The sequence below is a fragment of the Ahaetulla prasina genome, chromosome 4 (assembly GCF_028640845.1).
Source record: "Ahaetulla prasina isolate Xishuangbanna chromosome 4, ASM2864084v1, whole genome shotgun sequence".
NCBI classification, from domain to species: Eukaryota; Metazoa; Chordata; class Lepidosauria; order Squamata; family Colubridae; genus Ahaetulla; species Ahaetulla prasina.
The window spans coordinates 90885742-90903262 of NC_080542.1; positions in this window are offsets into that span (position 1 = coordinate 90885742).

Sequence of the window (17521 nt, forward strand, 5' to 3'; positions counted from 1 at the left end):
ATACTCTCATATGAATCAGTCAGCCTTTTCTCCTGTGGTCCCATCCTTATTCATTATCCATTATTTGTTATCCTTATCCTACATTTCTTAAAATGGGAAGACTTTTTAATAGATGTCAGTTGTGGTATGTTTATATTTTATGGTTTTATCTTAGGAAAGAAAGTTTATGTTTAATTTTGCTGCAGAATCACAAATATGAAGCCATAAAAACATCTGATTTTGTTCTATGGTAGTTTGAAATGGCCATTTTGATTCCCAGGGTCAGAGAATTTAATGACATCATCAACTGCATTTGCAAACTGTGTGAAGCTTGGTTAGTGTAAACCTTAGATTGCTTTTACTTCCTTAGCTTGCTGCATAAATTCATCTTAATTCATAATTTAGTGCTAACCTAAAAAGAATATATTTGTATGAAGATGATCACATGCAGCTGCATTTTCAATTTTTGCTAATTAGAAAAGAGCATGCAACTTTGAAATGTATCCTGTTAGTGCAAACAGCAGGTTAAAAAATAACAGAAAGGACTGTCATTTGTCTCTAATGAAAGTTGGGAAACTTACTTAGTTTCTAACAAAAAAACTCATTTCAGTCTTCCATTCATGGTAGTGAGTAGAAAGATTAGAAAGGGAATGAGAAGAAAAACTCTAAGCAAATCATAAGATTCACCCCCTCCTAGTGTGAATCAGGAACCTTACATCAAAAAAAAAGATGTAAGTAATTATTCTAGCATAGTTAGAAACTCAGAATGCAGGCAATACCTACAAAACCAGTACTTGCAGCAGAACAGAATCATTTCAAGACAACGAATGTTGAGACCACATCATAACATAGAATATATGGCTTTGGGCTTCAGTATTCTACCATATCAAAAACTACATTCCCATCACATGGTTATAGGCAACAGATGTTTTAACAGCATTCCACAAAATTCTGCCGTGCAATAGCATCCATCTTGATGCACAATATAAAGGACTATGGCCATCAGTGGACAAGTTTTTCACATGATGGTCAGAGTTGTTAGGGTGAAATCACTTTGGAAAGTATCTCTCTTCTCGGGAAGGAAGGAAAGCAGTAAAGCTTCCTCTTCCTCCTATGGATTTGCCTATATGGATATATTAGGAAAGCTGAGATGGGAGTGGTAGAGATTTCAGCTCAATTAATTCCAAAGGAACCACCACCAGAAATGCCAGCAGAAGCAATTTATGAAAATTTCAATAAGGAATACTTTCCATTAGTGGTGGGTTTTTACTGGTTCTCCCCAGTTCAGGCAAACCAGTAGTGGCGGTGGCGGGAGCCTTCGCCCACCCACCCAGACGTCATCATGGACGCTCTGTGCATGTGCGCATGCTCACGCTCACAGTTCCAAACTGGTAGCAAAGGTAAATGAAACCCACTACTGCTTTGCATGCAATGAAAATAAGTACATGATCTATTTACTACTTCATGGACTTAAACATTTTCTATCTCTAAGATAACACTCTGACTAGACTCAATCATTTTATATTTATGTCTAAATGTGATGTGTGAACTTAGCTACTTTAAGAAGCCATCATTTAGCAAACTATAGCTTAGCTTCTACTTTATCTAAGAAGGCAAAGTAAAAAAGAATCAGCATGAGGTTGTTAAACCAAATTGCATCCACACTATTCATTTATTTACTGTAAAACATCATTGAGATTCAAAGAATCCTTCTTACATCCAAAGATATAGGATGATCAATAATTGCTATTGTGAATATATCAGTCTGTTCTGAAGTATGTTATATAGTTGAGCTTTGTATAGAAATGTTTGAGCTAATTTTTACCTTTTGCATTTAATGGCCTTGTCATTATTTAGCTGTGCAATATATAATTTGTGATACTTTGCTAGCTAATGGCTTTATTGGTGGACTTAATTCCATAAAGGTAATGCAATTTTCAATGTTCCTTACCATTTGCTTTTGCTACAAAAATTGCAGATATTCTGCTATTTCTGATTTTCAAAGTGGTGGGAAATAGGATAAACAATGAGATATTAATATCTAATGATTGGCTTACTACATTTATTTAGACTTGAAATGTTAAAATAGCTTGAGTTTTTATATGGGAAAATTTTCTTACTTTAATTTATAAAAGCTGAAAGAGCAATGATCACAAAAAACTAACCAGTTCTTAATTTTTTAAGTGTTGTTGATTTTATAGGTATGGATGCAGTGCATCATAGTTCCAAGAACATCCAGTGTGTTACTCAAAGCTTCTGGTTCAGTGTAGCAGCTGGTGTTGTGAATCAGGCCGTCACCCATTAGAGAACGGCTACTTCACAACACCAGGGTTGCTCTGTCCCACAGACTACTGCACATGGAATTCATCAGGAAAAAAAAAGAAAAAAATGCTGTATGTAAAGCAAAAAAGTAAAACTGCATGGATCTCATTTGATGAGGAAGTCTTCACGTGTGATTAAAAACAAAGCTAACTCTACAGGTCTTTGTGAAGAATGTTTTCATCATCTGTAGCAGCATTTCAGATTCAAAGGCAGAGGGGTATACATATAATTATTTATTCATTATTCATGTCTTGAGCTAAGCACATTGGGGTACAAGTGTGCTCCACTCCACAGGTTAAAGTTCCTAACCTGCAAAACTGAACAATGTTCAGACTTGCATAAAATAAATCTTTTTGGCTTTTAATCCAAATTGCCATATAGTCTGCACTGATATTTTTGTTGCAGATGTTTCATTAGTTGGCATATAATATAACAGACAGAGTTATGAATGTAAGCTTTTTCTAATATTCTTTCTTCACCAACATGCTTGCTATTGTTTCAATGACTGATATGTCCACTTACTGGAAGAATTCCATTGCCTAATGTCACTGAAGTGGGCAGAGAGGACCTCATATTTATAACCAGGCAAGGCTGATTGATAGTAATGGAAACCTAGGGAATATCTATCTCAGCTGCCCTGATTGTTCCTAACCACTCAGCCTTTCATTGTATTGATCTGAGGTAGTAGTTCTCATGCATCTGCCTCCATCCTGCAGATTCCTTGGGTAAGCATAGCTAATCTCTACTCTTCTAGAAAATAGTATGTAATGGCAATTCTTTAATGCAGTAATTAGTTCAATGATAAAAGCAAGACTCCTCTCCATTGTCTGCCTTACCTTACTCCATGCCATTGTTGTAGGCCCCACCTTACATCTGGTGTTGAAGATGAATTAGGGGAAATAACATGAAATGGTATCTTATGCTAAAATGATGTGGGGAAGGTGAGAGGGAAGTACAGATATGTTTAAAATATTAGACTCCCTCATATACATAGATTGCCAGATTACACACACACAGGTAGGGGTGTGTGTGTGTATGTATGCATGCATGCAGGTTTTGGTATGTTTGGTATGCACAGACCAAAAAATAGCCAACATCTTAAGAAACCCCAAAGAAAAGATCCAGTTAGAAAACCAAGGAGTCTATGAAATATCATGCAAAATCTTCCCAGTAACATACATTGGACAAACTAATAGGAGAATAAATGCACACATAGCAGAACACAAGAATGCAGTCAGAAAAGAAGAAAAACTTCTTCTCGTTTCCAACACTTTAAAGCAACAGGACATGACATTGATTTTGAAAGAACCAAATTAATCTCCAAAATTGAACACTACCACAAGAGAATAATTATGGAAACAATTGAAATAGAGAAACACCCCCATAACATGAATAAACGTGATGATACCTCCGGCTTACCACACATCTGGAAACTAGCCCTAGTCAAAAAACGAATCCCAGCTACAAAAATTGACACCGAACCCAAGATAACACATAATGCCACCACCAATCATCCTCACCAGATTCGAACCCAAACCCATCCCATAGACAAAATACAACCTCCAAACAGAAGCCAAAACACGATGGCATCGCCAGCTGTTACACAAACACCTTCCATGGATCCCCACACAAAGCAATCTGACACCTGCCATGAACACATGACAGGACCTCGAACTCGGAACCAGACCAGGGCCCAAAATGCTACATCCCACACTGACATCAACTCCATTAACCAAACAAGATGTAGCAACACAGCCAATCAATTAGCTTGCAGCAGCTAGGCCAGCACTTCAAAAAACTCCATTAACCAATCAAGATGTAGCAACACAGCCAACCACTCAGCTTGCAACAGCTACGCCAGTATTTCAAAAAACACCCCTCACCATCAGTATTTATAGAGAAACAGCAGTTAAAACCACACTTTGCTCACATAAGAACAAAACCAAAAACTCCAGCCTGAAGATGATGAGTGTGACCTCATCGAAACATTGCCTAAATACTTTCAACCTTACAGGGGAAAAATCCCGAACATACCAAAACCTGCATATATATACTCGTGAAAACTTACGAAAACATATATTTTATATATGTTTTTTTTTTAATTGAAAAAGTTTTACAACAACAATTAAATTTTTCCCCCTCCCCCCCTCCCTCCAAAACCCCCCTCCCCCCCCGGACTTCCCGGAGCAAACACAAGGTATAGTTCCTTAAACAAAACAGTCATACATTAAATTTTTAAAATCTAACACAATTATAATCCTTCTCTCCCACATAACCTGACTTCTTCCATTAAAATCAAAAACAACATCCTTCATTCAAAAGCAATCTGAAATTTCTTAATCTGATATCTATTTTGAATATAGTCAATCCAGTTCTTCCATTCATTTAAATATTTTTCTTGAGTACTGTCTTTCAAGAAGGCTGAAATTTTAGCCATCTCAGCCAAATTGGAAACTTTCAATATCCATTCTTCTATTGTGGGTAATTCTTTTTTCTTCCAATATTGTCCAATCAACAGTCTTGCTGCTGTTATTAAGTTCAAAATCAACTTAGTCTCAATCACTGTACAGTCCGTTGTTATTCCCAAAAGGAAAAATTGCGGTAGGAACTTTATCTTCTTCTTCAGAACATTCTGCATAATCCACCAGATTCTTATCCAGAAAGACTTAATTTTCTTACAAGTCCACCATACATGAAAATATGTAGCATCATCACAATTACATCTCCAACATTTCGCTTGCATATCTGGATACATACATGATAATTTCTTAGGATCTAAATGCCATCTATAAAACATCTTATAAAAATTTTCCCTTAAATTCTGCGCTTGCGTAAATTTAACATTTCTAACCCAAATTATTGGTTCTTGAATATTCTGTGCCCATTTTATCATACAATCCTTTATTAAATCTCTTTCAGAATCTATTTCTATCAACACAGTATACAATCTCTTTATATGCCCCTGAGTTTGATTTCTAATTTGTTTAACCAGATTTTCTTCATTTTGAATGATACCAATTTTCTGATCTTCTTTCCATCTAGCCTTTAACTGTCCATATTGAAACCAAGTATAATTCCTCCCTTCTTCTTTTAATGTATCCAAAGATTTTAGTTGTAAATTTCCCCTCTCATTGTATAAAAGATCTTTATAAGTAATCATTTCTTGTTCCTGTTCTATTTTTATATTCTCTACTGCGTGCCGAGGACATACCCATATAGGAATTTTGTAATTTAACTTATAATAATATTTTTTCCAGACACGCAGAAGAGAAATTCTCAACACATGATTCTTAAAAGCTTTATCTACTTTCTTATCATACAATAAATATGCATGCCAACCATATAATAAATCATAACCTTCTATATTCAAAATCCTTTCCTCCGCCAAATTAAACCAATCACTTATTACTGAAAGAACAACTGCTTCATAATACAGTTTTAAATTAGGCATTTTAATCCTCCTCTTTCCGTGTATCTTGCATTATTTTCATTTTGACTCTCGCTTTTTCCTTCCCATATAAATTTATTAATTCCAATCTGCCATTCATCCAAATTTTATCTTTCTTAATTATTGGTATCATCTGAAACAAGAACAAGAATTTAGGCAAAACATTCATTTTTATAGCTGCTATTCTCCCTAACAAAGATAATTGTAATTTTTTCCAAGTATTCATTTCCTTCTGAATTTTTTCCCATAACACATCATAATTATTCTTATACAATTTCCATTTGATGAAGTAAGAAAGACTCCTAAATATTTAACCTTTTTTACAATTTCAAATCCTGTTATTTCCTCTAGTTTTTCTTTCTGGTTCTTAATCATATTTTTGGTTAACACTTTTGTTTTATTTTGATTCACTTTAAACCCTGAGACCCTTCCATATTGATTAATTACTTCCAACAAATATACACTCGAATTTATAGGCTGAGTCAACATAACAACCAAATCATCTGCAAATGCTCTGACTTTATATTCATATCTTCTAATTCTAATACCCTCTATCTCCCTTAACTCTCTTATCTTATCCAATAAAGGTTCCAAAGATACTTTCACCTTGCCTCCTATGGAAAGCTTCTATTCAGCTAAAATCCACAAAGACGAGCTTCGCTTTCTCTCACAAGCAGCCTCCAATCCACTTCCTCTCAGACGCCATTTCTTCCTTCACTAAGTTCAAGTGAGAAAAAGTTTTCCCCCTTTTTAAAAAGAAGTAGAAGTCAGCTCTCTTCTTGCTTCCCCAGTAATCGATCACTTGTATTTGTCCCGTCTGCTTTTAGTTATTCAAAACGGAATCAATTGAGCAGAAGTGGGCGTTTTCCTCTTGTCCTGCCTAATTAGCAGGATCGAGCTGAGTCTGGAGTAGGGCTGGGTTAGGCAGGCACCCCTCCGAGACTCTGCATAAGAAAGCAGAGCCCCTGGGGCAATCTTCTGCTATCCAGCCGCTCTTGCTAATCTCTTTCACCCAGAGAAAAGCTTTGAAGCTGGCTAACAGCCGTTCTCCGCTGTTTCACCAGCTTTTACAGAATCTCAGTTCTGGATGCCATTCCAGACGTCCTCCGGGGAAAACGAAACCACCGGAAGTTCATTTTATATATGTTTTATATACTCATTTATAAACGAGTCCCTAACATAAAGAATGACGCAAGACCCACACTCATGAGTGCCACACGGCATGTCACCACCACACATCCATGCGGAAAGCCGACTCAAACCCACACCAATGATGAAGCACAACCACAGACCAGAAGCCAGACCGCAGCTGCATCATTAGCCATTTCAAACCCCTCCAATCCATAAGTGCAGCAGAATGACACCCACCATGAAGATGTAGCATGACCACAAACACGAAGCCAGACAACAGCAATGCAGCTCACCAACTCAAATCCCCCTGCAACTCAGACTAACCTGAGCACAACCAAGCCCCACCCACCCAAACAGAACATACCCCCATCCAATCAGAGCACAGCCAACCCCACCATCCAATCAGAGCACAGCCAAACCCCTACCCAATCAGAACACACCTCCACCCAATCAGAACACAGCCAAGCTCCCAACCAATCAGTTCAAACCCCCACTAGCAGTTAAAACGAAGAAATAGCTGTGATCAAACATTGCTCCTAGAAGCACAAAGCTGTAAACACCAGCCTGAAGATGACGAATGAGATTTCGTCGAAACGTCTCCAAGACACTTCCAATTTTACGCGGGAGAAAACCCGAATAACCAAAGACCTACATACAAACACCCACAAAAACTTCAGAAAACATATATATATGTTATATATACACACACACACATATGTACATATATGTAAAAAAAAATTACATTCCTCTGGAGGAAAGGTGAAGTTTCTGCTAAACTACTAAACAACTGGTTCTCACTCCCTAAAATTAGAGCCAATTGTGATCGCATTTAGAAACAACTTTATTGGATTCATTATCTGCAGTATTTTTATATTTCACATTATTCTATATATACCATTCCAGATTTAGAAATTCATATTGGACTTTCCCAACCTGGTGCCTTCTATTTGTATTGGATTATATCTCCCATTATTATCAACATGTTGGTCCCAAATTTAGTTCCTGGCACTATCCGTTAAAAAACATCAGGAAATAAACATAAGAAGATATTGCTTGAAAAGTCCTGGTAGAAACATGAGGCAATGCAAGATTTTATTTATTTATTTATTTATTTGTCACAACAGTATATATAAGCATAAGCATGAAATAACTATACAATATATAAGCATAAATATAATCATAAGTATGTAATAACTATATGAAATTGGATACAATCAAAGGGCACATTAGGACAGGAACGGTAGGCACGATTGTGCTCTTATGCATGCCCCTTACAACCTCTTAGGAATGGAGTGAGGTCAATAGTAGATATTTTTGGTTAAAGCTTTGGGGATTTTGGGAAGAGACTACAGAGTCTGATAGTGCATTCCAGGCATTAACAACTCTGTTACTGAAGTCATATTTTCTACAATCAAGATTGGAGTGGTTCACATTAAGCTTAAACCTATTGTGTGCTCATGTATTGTTATGATTGAAGCTGAAGTAGTCTTCAACAGGAAGGACGTTGTAACAGATGATTCTATAAGTGGAATCCTCATATGGTGGACAAGTAGTTTAGTTTAGTTTAGCTCAAATGCAACAACTTTTGGAGTCTAAAATAAAAGGGAATTCCAAAATATTAGCAAAGCCAAATATTAAGTTGCAATCAACCTTGGCCAAGGGAACCTTTTGTAATCTATTTGAAACTAACCACCGCCTCTTTAATTTCTTCCCTACGTTGATCCTTCACACCATGAATATTATTCATAATTTCTTTAAATCGCTCTTCAGAAACTCTGTTCTGTTCCTTTTTTTTTTTTTTTAAACTTTTTTTATTACTTTTTTTACAACAAACAAACAAAAAGAAAATACATTATTACACCCTTGTGCTATACATAAAAGGAAGATTTGGGTCTTCGGATATATCCTCATGATTGCCAAAATCCACGTTCTCGAGGTACAGGTACTGAAGCGTCCAATGTTCCAAGCGCAAAGTCCACAAATGGTTTCCAAGTCTTCCAGAAAATATCTTCTTTATACACACCACTTTTAATTTTAATATCACATGTCATTTTATCATTTAAAGCTAGTTTCCACATTTCAGAATTCCACTCTTCTATTCTAAAAATCACATCTAGTTTCCAATATCTAGCTATTATAATTCTACCTATTATAATCATAATTCTAATCAATTCTTTTTCATATTTTGTTAATTCTATTTCCTTAATTACCAACAATAATATAGTTTCCACTCTCAATGTTATTACTTTCCCCATCATTTCAAATATCATTTTCCAATTGTTGCCAAAACTTTTTAACCTTATCACAATTATACCACATATGTTCATAAGTCCCCAATTCCATCTCACATCTCCAACATTTTTTACTAATTTTTTTATCCATTTGTGACAATCTTACTGGAGTCAAATACCATTTCCAAACAACTTTATAATTATGCTCTTTAATCCTTATAGATAAAGTTCTCATAATTCTACTCTTCCAATTCACATTCCAATCTGACTCTGGTATTTCAATATTGAGATCTTTTTCCCAATTTGTCCTCATCACTCTTTGTAATTTTTCATCAGAATTTATAATCTTATAAACCCTACTAACGAGTCCCTTTAGCCCAATTTCATCTTTCATAATCCGAGATACTAAATATTCAAATTCAGTTTCACATCTATTTATCGAATAATTTTCCTTTAGTTTTTTTGTCCATTTTTCTATCTGTATTTTTTCAAACCAACTTAACCCTAATTTTTCAATAATTTCTTTATTCCTCCTTTCATTTCCCATAACTTTTATCCAATCTCTAATAATTTCTATATTTTCCTCTTTAATCACTTCATTACGTTTTATATTATTTTTAATCGGCCAAATTCCAATTGTCTCCCCCAAAAAGATTATATCCGGAATTAAAATTTTAACAAATTTATTCCACATTTTACTTAATCCCTTTAACCAATAACTTCTACTTACAGATTTTAAATTTGCTTTATCTAAAAACCACCTTGATCCAAATTTCACTATATCCCTTAACTCTAAGTCTCTCCAATAGCTATCTTCACCTTTAAATATTTTTACCACTATCCGGATACCATACGCACAGTAATAATTAAATAATTTGGGGATTCCTAATCCACCTTCCTTTTGACTTTGATACCACATTTTCTTCATTAATCTAGGTCTTTTACCACCATTACAAAATTTATCCAATTTTTTCTGATATCCTTCAATATCTTTCTCTGTCAAATTTAGTGGTAGCATCTCGAATAAAAAGTTGAACTTGGGCAGCAACATCATCTTACACATTGCAATTCTGCCAAACCAAGACAACTTTAAAATTTTATATTTATCTATCTTCTTCTCAATTTCGTTAATCACCACATCATAATTAAATTTTTTCAATTCTTTAACCTTAAGTGAAAGCACTATACCCAAATATTTCAATGTGTTTTTAATCCTTATCCCAAATTGCTCTTGCATATTCTCAGACTCATTACCATTACTATCCATCAATAATTCTGACTTTGACCAATTTACTTTCAATCCTGTCATTTCCTCAAATTCTATCAAGTGCTTATATATCTTTTTCAAATCTTTCTCTACATTTTTCAAAATAATTAAAGTATCATCCGCATACAAATTTATCTTATACCCCTTATATCCTTCTAATTCTTCATCTTTTTCTATCATTTTTGTCAATATCTCCATAGCCAATAAAAATAATGTTGGGGACAGGGGGCATCCTTGTCTCGTACCAGCTTCTAATTTTATCTCTTCAGTTAATATTCCATTCACCTTCACTCTTGCACTGCTCTTTTGGTACAATTTTGAAATAACATGTATAAACTTATTACCAAAACCTAAAGCCTCCACAATTACTTTAATAGTTTCCCATTGTACAGAATCAAAAGCTTTAAAAATATCCAATGATACTATACCAATTTTATCACCATTATATTCAGCTACATCTATAATATTTAATACTCTTCTAACAATATCGCTCATGTATCTACCCTTCACAAAACCTACTTGATTATAACTTATATATCTATCTATAAATCTATTTAGTCTATTACTTATAATGGCAGTAAATATCTTTGCATCCTGATTAATTAAAGAAATGGGCCGATAGGACTCAATCCTTTCTAAATCCTTATCTGGTTTAGGAATTAAGGATATCACCGTTCTGTTCCATGACGAAGGTACTTCCCCACCATGTAATATTCCATTGAATAATTTTTGCAATCTTGGTATTATTAATTCTTTAAATTCTTTATAAAACTCAACAGGTAATCCATCCTCACCTGGAGCTTTCCCTAATTTTAATTTTTGTATTATTCCATTAATCTCATCTTGTGTTATATCTTCTTCCATCAATTCCTTATATGTTTGATCAATTTTCACCACATACTTTTCTAAATAGGTTTGCAATTTTCCCCGATTAATTGGTTTCTTTGAATATAGATTCTGAAAAAAATTTCTAACCACTTCACATTTCTCTAATTTTTTATAACATCTTATACCTCTATCATCTATCAAAACTCCAATTTCTCTCTTCTCTCTTTTATCTTTCGCCATCTTTGCCAATAATTTAGAATTTCTATTACTAAATTCAAAAAAATTCCTATTTAAAAATCTCAAATTTCTTTTTACTAACTCTGTATCTTCTTCTATCATTTTATTTCTTAACATATTAAGCTTCTGAAGAATTTTTTTCTTTAGTAAGCAAAATTGATTTTCCAATTCTTTAATCTGATTTTATCTCTTTCCATTTTAATTTTATAATTTTTATATTTCCTACTTGATAGTTTGATACTCTCCCCTCTAAACACCGCTTTCATCGCATCCCAAACAATTTCAAATTTAACCTCCCCGTTATCATTTAATCTCCAACTTTCCTCCAATTTTTTAAGTATCCATTTTTTATCCTTTTCATTTTTATACAATTTCTCGTCATATCTCCAATAGCTTTTTTTTCTCAAAATTAAAATCTAAGTCCACCATAACTTCTGCATGATCAGAGTCTTTAAAAATTCCCACATCTACCTTATCCACATTATTCAACAAATCTTTAGAAAGAAAAATATAATCAATTCTAGAATATGTATTATATATCTTGGAAAAAAAAGTGTATACTCTCTCAATTCCTTTAACCTCTCTCCACACATCAACCACGCCGTTTCGAAGCATCCACATATTTAAAATCCCCATTTTATTTGCTCCTCCACAGCGGGTGGGATTAGTACTGTCTATTTTATCTCTAATTAAATTAAAATCCCCAGCCACAATTACTTTCCCTACACTTTCATTCTCCAAAATTTTTGTTATTTTTTCAAGAAATTCTCTTTGTTTTTCATTCGGTAAATATAAATTAACAAGTGTCACTTTTTCCTCATTAAGATTTCCAACAATTATTACATATCTTCCATCCTCATCCAAAATTACCTTATGTTTTTCAAAGTACACCCTATCTGATATCAGTGTTGCAACTCCTCTAGCTTTTGAAGTTCCAAATGCTTTTTCATATATTTGCATATCTTTTATATACATTCTATTTGAATCTTCAGATTTCTGATGGGTTTCTTGTAAAAATAAAATGTCTGGTAAATCCCTTTTAATCTTAAGCTCCAATCTTCTTCTTTTAATCTGATTCCCTGTACCCTTCACATTCCATGACATTATTTTTATAACTCCCATTTAAAATATAAATTTTTTAATCCTATCCCCGCATCTTCCTTTCTGTGCCCACCACCCGACATTAAACTACCATATAAACAACAATAAGAAAACAGAAGAAAAACAAAAAACAAAACAAACAATAAAGTACAAACAATCTTCTTCCCCCACATCCTCATCGGTTTCGCCTCTATAAAGAGAATGGGGGAGAGGGGACGTGCCAATGCCCGGGCCACTTCTTTCGGGCTGTCTATTTGAATTCATCACTCAGAAAAAAAGATAGCGATGACCCGCATTCAGCTTCGTATTTTCCAAGACTCTTATCTGCTTCTTCTCCTACTGTATCCTCACGACTCTTCTTCTGTTCAACCAACACAGGTGATATTTCTTTCCTCTTTAACCCTTTAGAGTCTTGCCCTCCAATAGCCCCTTTTTCTTCTTCTGAGATTGATGTTTCCGCGTATGTTCCACCCATCTGAAGCATTTGATCTTTTATCTCCATTAAATCCTCCATCTCAATCAGTCCAAGCTCCCGTAAATATAATAATGCATCTATATCTGGGGTGATTGTACGCATCCTTCCTTTATAAAAAAATTTCAATTGTTGTGGTGGCCTCCAATTGTATTTAATTCCATTATCTCTCAAAACTTTTGTAATTGGTTTTAAAAAAAATCTCCATGCCCTTTCTTCTCTTGATATATCCGGGAAGACTTGAATAGTCTTCCCTTCAAACTTCAAAGCATCTCCCAACTCTCTCACCTTGGCCATAACTTCCAACTTATCACCAAGATTTGCGAACCTGACAAGCACATTCCTGTTAGAACCATTTTGCCTTCTATATCCAATTCTAAAAACACTTGCCAGGTCTGCTATTGTGAACGTAAGTTGCGTATCCAAATCATTAATCCATTTCAGAACCCGCTGTTTCAATTTATCCTCCTTTTCTTCCGAGATTCCTCTGATAACAAAATTATATTTCCTCATCTCTTCTTCCAAAAGACAGATTCTCTTATCTTGCTGCTCATTTTTATAAAATATTTTGCCAATTTGCTGATCTACTTTTGCCTCATGCACATGCATCTGCTCCATTTCATCTTTAATCATTATCATTTCCTCTTTTTGTTTAACAAAGTTATCATTCATATCTTGCTTCAAATTTTGCACTTCGGATGTCAGTTTCAATGTCAAATTATCTATACGCTCTGATAGTCCTGCTATTTTTTCCCCAATTTTATTTAAAGCTGCAGCAAGTTGCTGCGTTTCTGAAAGTTGTTGAGTCATTTTGAAAAAAACCAAAAAATTTTCCAAACTAGGATTCCAAACCAATTTTACAGAGGGTCTTAGTGAAGATCAAAGGACGACAGTCTTTTAATTGAAGCGAAGCGGCTTATGCACTGTTATCTCTCAAGTTCAAGGATACTCCACAAAGAAACACAGAACTTCACAGCTAACATTAATCAGCGCCATTTTTTCCTCCACGTCAGCAAAGCAGAAAGAAAGACAAAGCAACTTAAACGAAGCAGAATCCTTTTTTCCCCCTGTAATATAAACAAGCTATTAATTTGCTCTCAAGAAAAAAAAAAATAAAGAAAAAATTATCCGCTCAGTAAAATCCTCTTGCTGCTAAACAATCCAACAAAAAATCAGTTTCTCTTCTCTTCAATTAAATTCTGTGTATATTAAATTCTTCTCATTATCAGATTCAGTCCTTAATATTCACTCCTTAGCCTCAGCAATAGAAAAAAATTTTTTTAACACAGAACACGATAGTTAATTTTGGAAAAACAAAACACAGCAATTTATTCCAACTTAACGTGTCTGCCGGCTCAGTCATCCCACGCTGTAGAAACTCCTTAATTCAAGCCGTTTCAGATGACCTACCAGTTTTAAATTCAATCTGCTGGGCTGTTAACACTTTCACCTCATGATTTATTAACTTTCATCCATAACAGTGCATTCCAAACGGCATAAATTCTCATAAATCTTCATTAATAAGCCCTGTGAAGTGAAGGAAAGGTCCTTACCCCACCACGGTCATGGCCACGCCCCTGTTCTGTTCCTTTAACATATCTTCCAAGTTAGTTTCAGACCCCCTTCTCATCATGGAAGCTTTTCGTGGCTTAAAAGCCATTTTAATTTAAGTAAAGTCTCTAATTAGAGTTGTAAAATCTCAAAGTCTCAAAAAGTCTCAAATTAAAGTTGTAAAATAAAAACTTTCACCTTGCTTCCTATGGAGAGCTTCTATTCAGCCAAAATCCACAAAGACGAACTTCCTTTCTCTCACAATCAGTCTCCAATCCACTTCCTCTCAGACACCATTTCTTCCTTCACTAAGTTAAAGTGAAAAAAAGTTTTCCCCTTTTTTTAAAAAGAAGTAGAAGTCAGCTCTCTTCTTGCTTCCCCAATAATCGATCACTTGTATTTGTCCCGTTTGCTTTTAGTTATTCAAAACGGAATCAATGGAGCAGAGGTGGGCGTCTTCCTCTTGTCCTGCCTAATTAGCAGGATCGAGCCGAGTCTGGAGTAGGGCTGGATTAAGCAGACACCCCTCCGAGACTCTGCATAAGAAAGCAGAGCCCCTGGGGCAATCTTCTGCTATCCAGCAACTCTTCGCTATTCTCTTTCACCCAGAGAAAAGCTTTGAAGCTGGCTAACAGCTGTTCTCCGCTGTTTCACCAGCTTTTACAGAATCTCAGTTCGGGACGCCATTCCAGATGCCATTCCAGACGCCATAGAGAAGATTTATTGATGGTTTTTCAAGGTTTGGCAAAAAATTTGGAAGTAATGGAGGATAAAGTGGAAGTAATTAGTCAAGCAAATCAGTATTTGGATAATAAAGTTGGAGAGCTCCAAAATAAAGTGGATAAAAATGAGGACCATGTGGTGGTATTGCAATATAGAGCGTTGGAGAAGGCTTTGAGAATTAGTGGTCTTCAAGACTGGAAGGAAGAAGATCTTTAAAAAGTTATATCAGAAGCCTTAGCTGAAAGGTTAGGAATGGATCCTCGAGAAGTTGATTTTCAAATTGATAAGGCATATAGGGTTAATTCTTGGGTAGTGAGGCAGAAAAAGCTCCCAAGAGACATTGTAATTTATTTTTTGACTTCTACAATAAGAAATCAGATTTTGCAAGCTACATATCAAAAGAAATTGCAAATAGCAGAACAGGAGGTATTGGTTTTGAAAGAGATCCCTGCTAAAATGTTAAAGGATAGAAGGGATTTTAGGTTTTTTACACAAGAGCTTAAGAAGCATCAGATTCAATATAGATGGGAGGTTCCAATTGGCTTAACAGTATTTTTTCAAGGCAGGAGATATCGAATTGATACTGAGTTGAAAGCAAAATATTTTCTTTTTAATGTATTGAAAGTGTCAGTACCTCAAGAACAACCTCAAGAACAAAGAGTGACAAGGGGAGCTATTAGGCGTAAGGAGATAGAAGATGGAGTTGCAATATGAAGGTGGAAGAAGATCATGGAGAATAAATGAAAATTTGTTTAGATATGAGGATAATGTAAATCAATGTAAAAAACAAATGAAAGAATTTTTTGATTATAATTTGGGTAAGGGAACTTCGATAGAAATGGTGTGGGACGCTAGCAAGGCCTTTATGATAGGAAATTTGATATATATTAATAGTAGACAGAGGAGAAAATTACAAAAACAGCGTAGGGATTTAGAAGAGGAAATTCAGAGGAAACAACAATTATTGGTATATAATCCACATGATTTAAAAGCTACTGAGGCGATAAAGATATTACAGAGTCAATTTAATATGTTAATGGCAGATCAGGTGGCAACCAATATACAATATGCTAAACATAATACTTTTTGTAATGCCAATAAATCAGGGAGGTGGTTGGCTTATATGTTAAGGAAAAGACAGAAAGCATGTACTATTGAAAGAATTGAATACAAGGGTAAAGTGCGATTTCAACAGGATAAAATTAAAAAAGCTTTCTTGGAATATTATAGAAATTTATATGCCAGAGATACAGTATTGAATATGGATATTGATAAATATTTGAAAGAATATAAGGTTAAAGGTTTAACTAATGAACAAAGGGAAGAGTTGAATCGGCCTGTAACTTCTGAGGAAATTATTTTGGTAATAAAGCAATTAAAAATAGGGAAATCCCCGGGCACAGATGGACTTACAGCAATATATTATAAAAAGTTACAGGATGAGATAGTTGGTCCACTTATGGAGTTATTTAATCAGAAACTGATGGGAGGAGGAGTGCCACCATCATGGAGGACAACTTTTATTTCATTGATATCAAAAGAGGATCAGGATTGTACTAAGCCTGGGAATTATAGACCGATTTCACTCTTGAATAATGATTATAAGATTTTTGCGAAAATAATGGCAAATAGGTTAATGGAAATTGTACAACAAAGGATTCATATTGACCAGTCTGGTTTTATAAAAGGGAGACAAATGAGGAATAACATTAGGCAGATAGTGAATTTATTGGAATATTTGGAAAAGAAAAATCAGATTACGGCAGCGTTTATATTCTTGGATGCAGAGAAAGCTTTTGATCGTTTGCATTGGGAATTTTTATTTAAATTAACAGATAAAATGCAATTTGGAAATGGTTTTATACGAATACTTAGGGCAATTTATGGAGAGCAAACAGCTCAGTTAATAATTAATGGTAGTTTGACAGATAGTTTTAAAATTGCAAAAGGAACAAGGCAGGGGTGTCCTTTATCACCTTTATTGTTTACTTTGTCTTTGGAACCTTTATTGGATAAGATAAGAGAGTTAAGGGAGATAGAGGGTATTACAATTAGAAGACATGAATACAAAGTTAGAGCATTTGCAGATGATTTGGTTGTTATGTTGACTCAGCCTATAAATTCGAGTGTATATTTGTTGGAAGTAATTAATCAATATGGAAGGGTCTCAGGGTTTAAAGTGAATCAAAATAAAACAAAAGTGTTAACCAAAAATATGATTAAGAACCAGA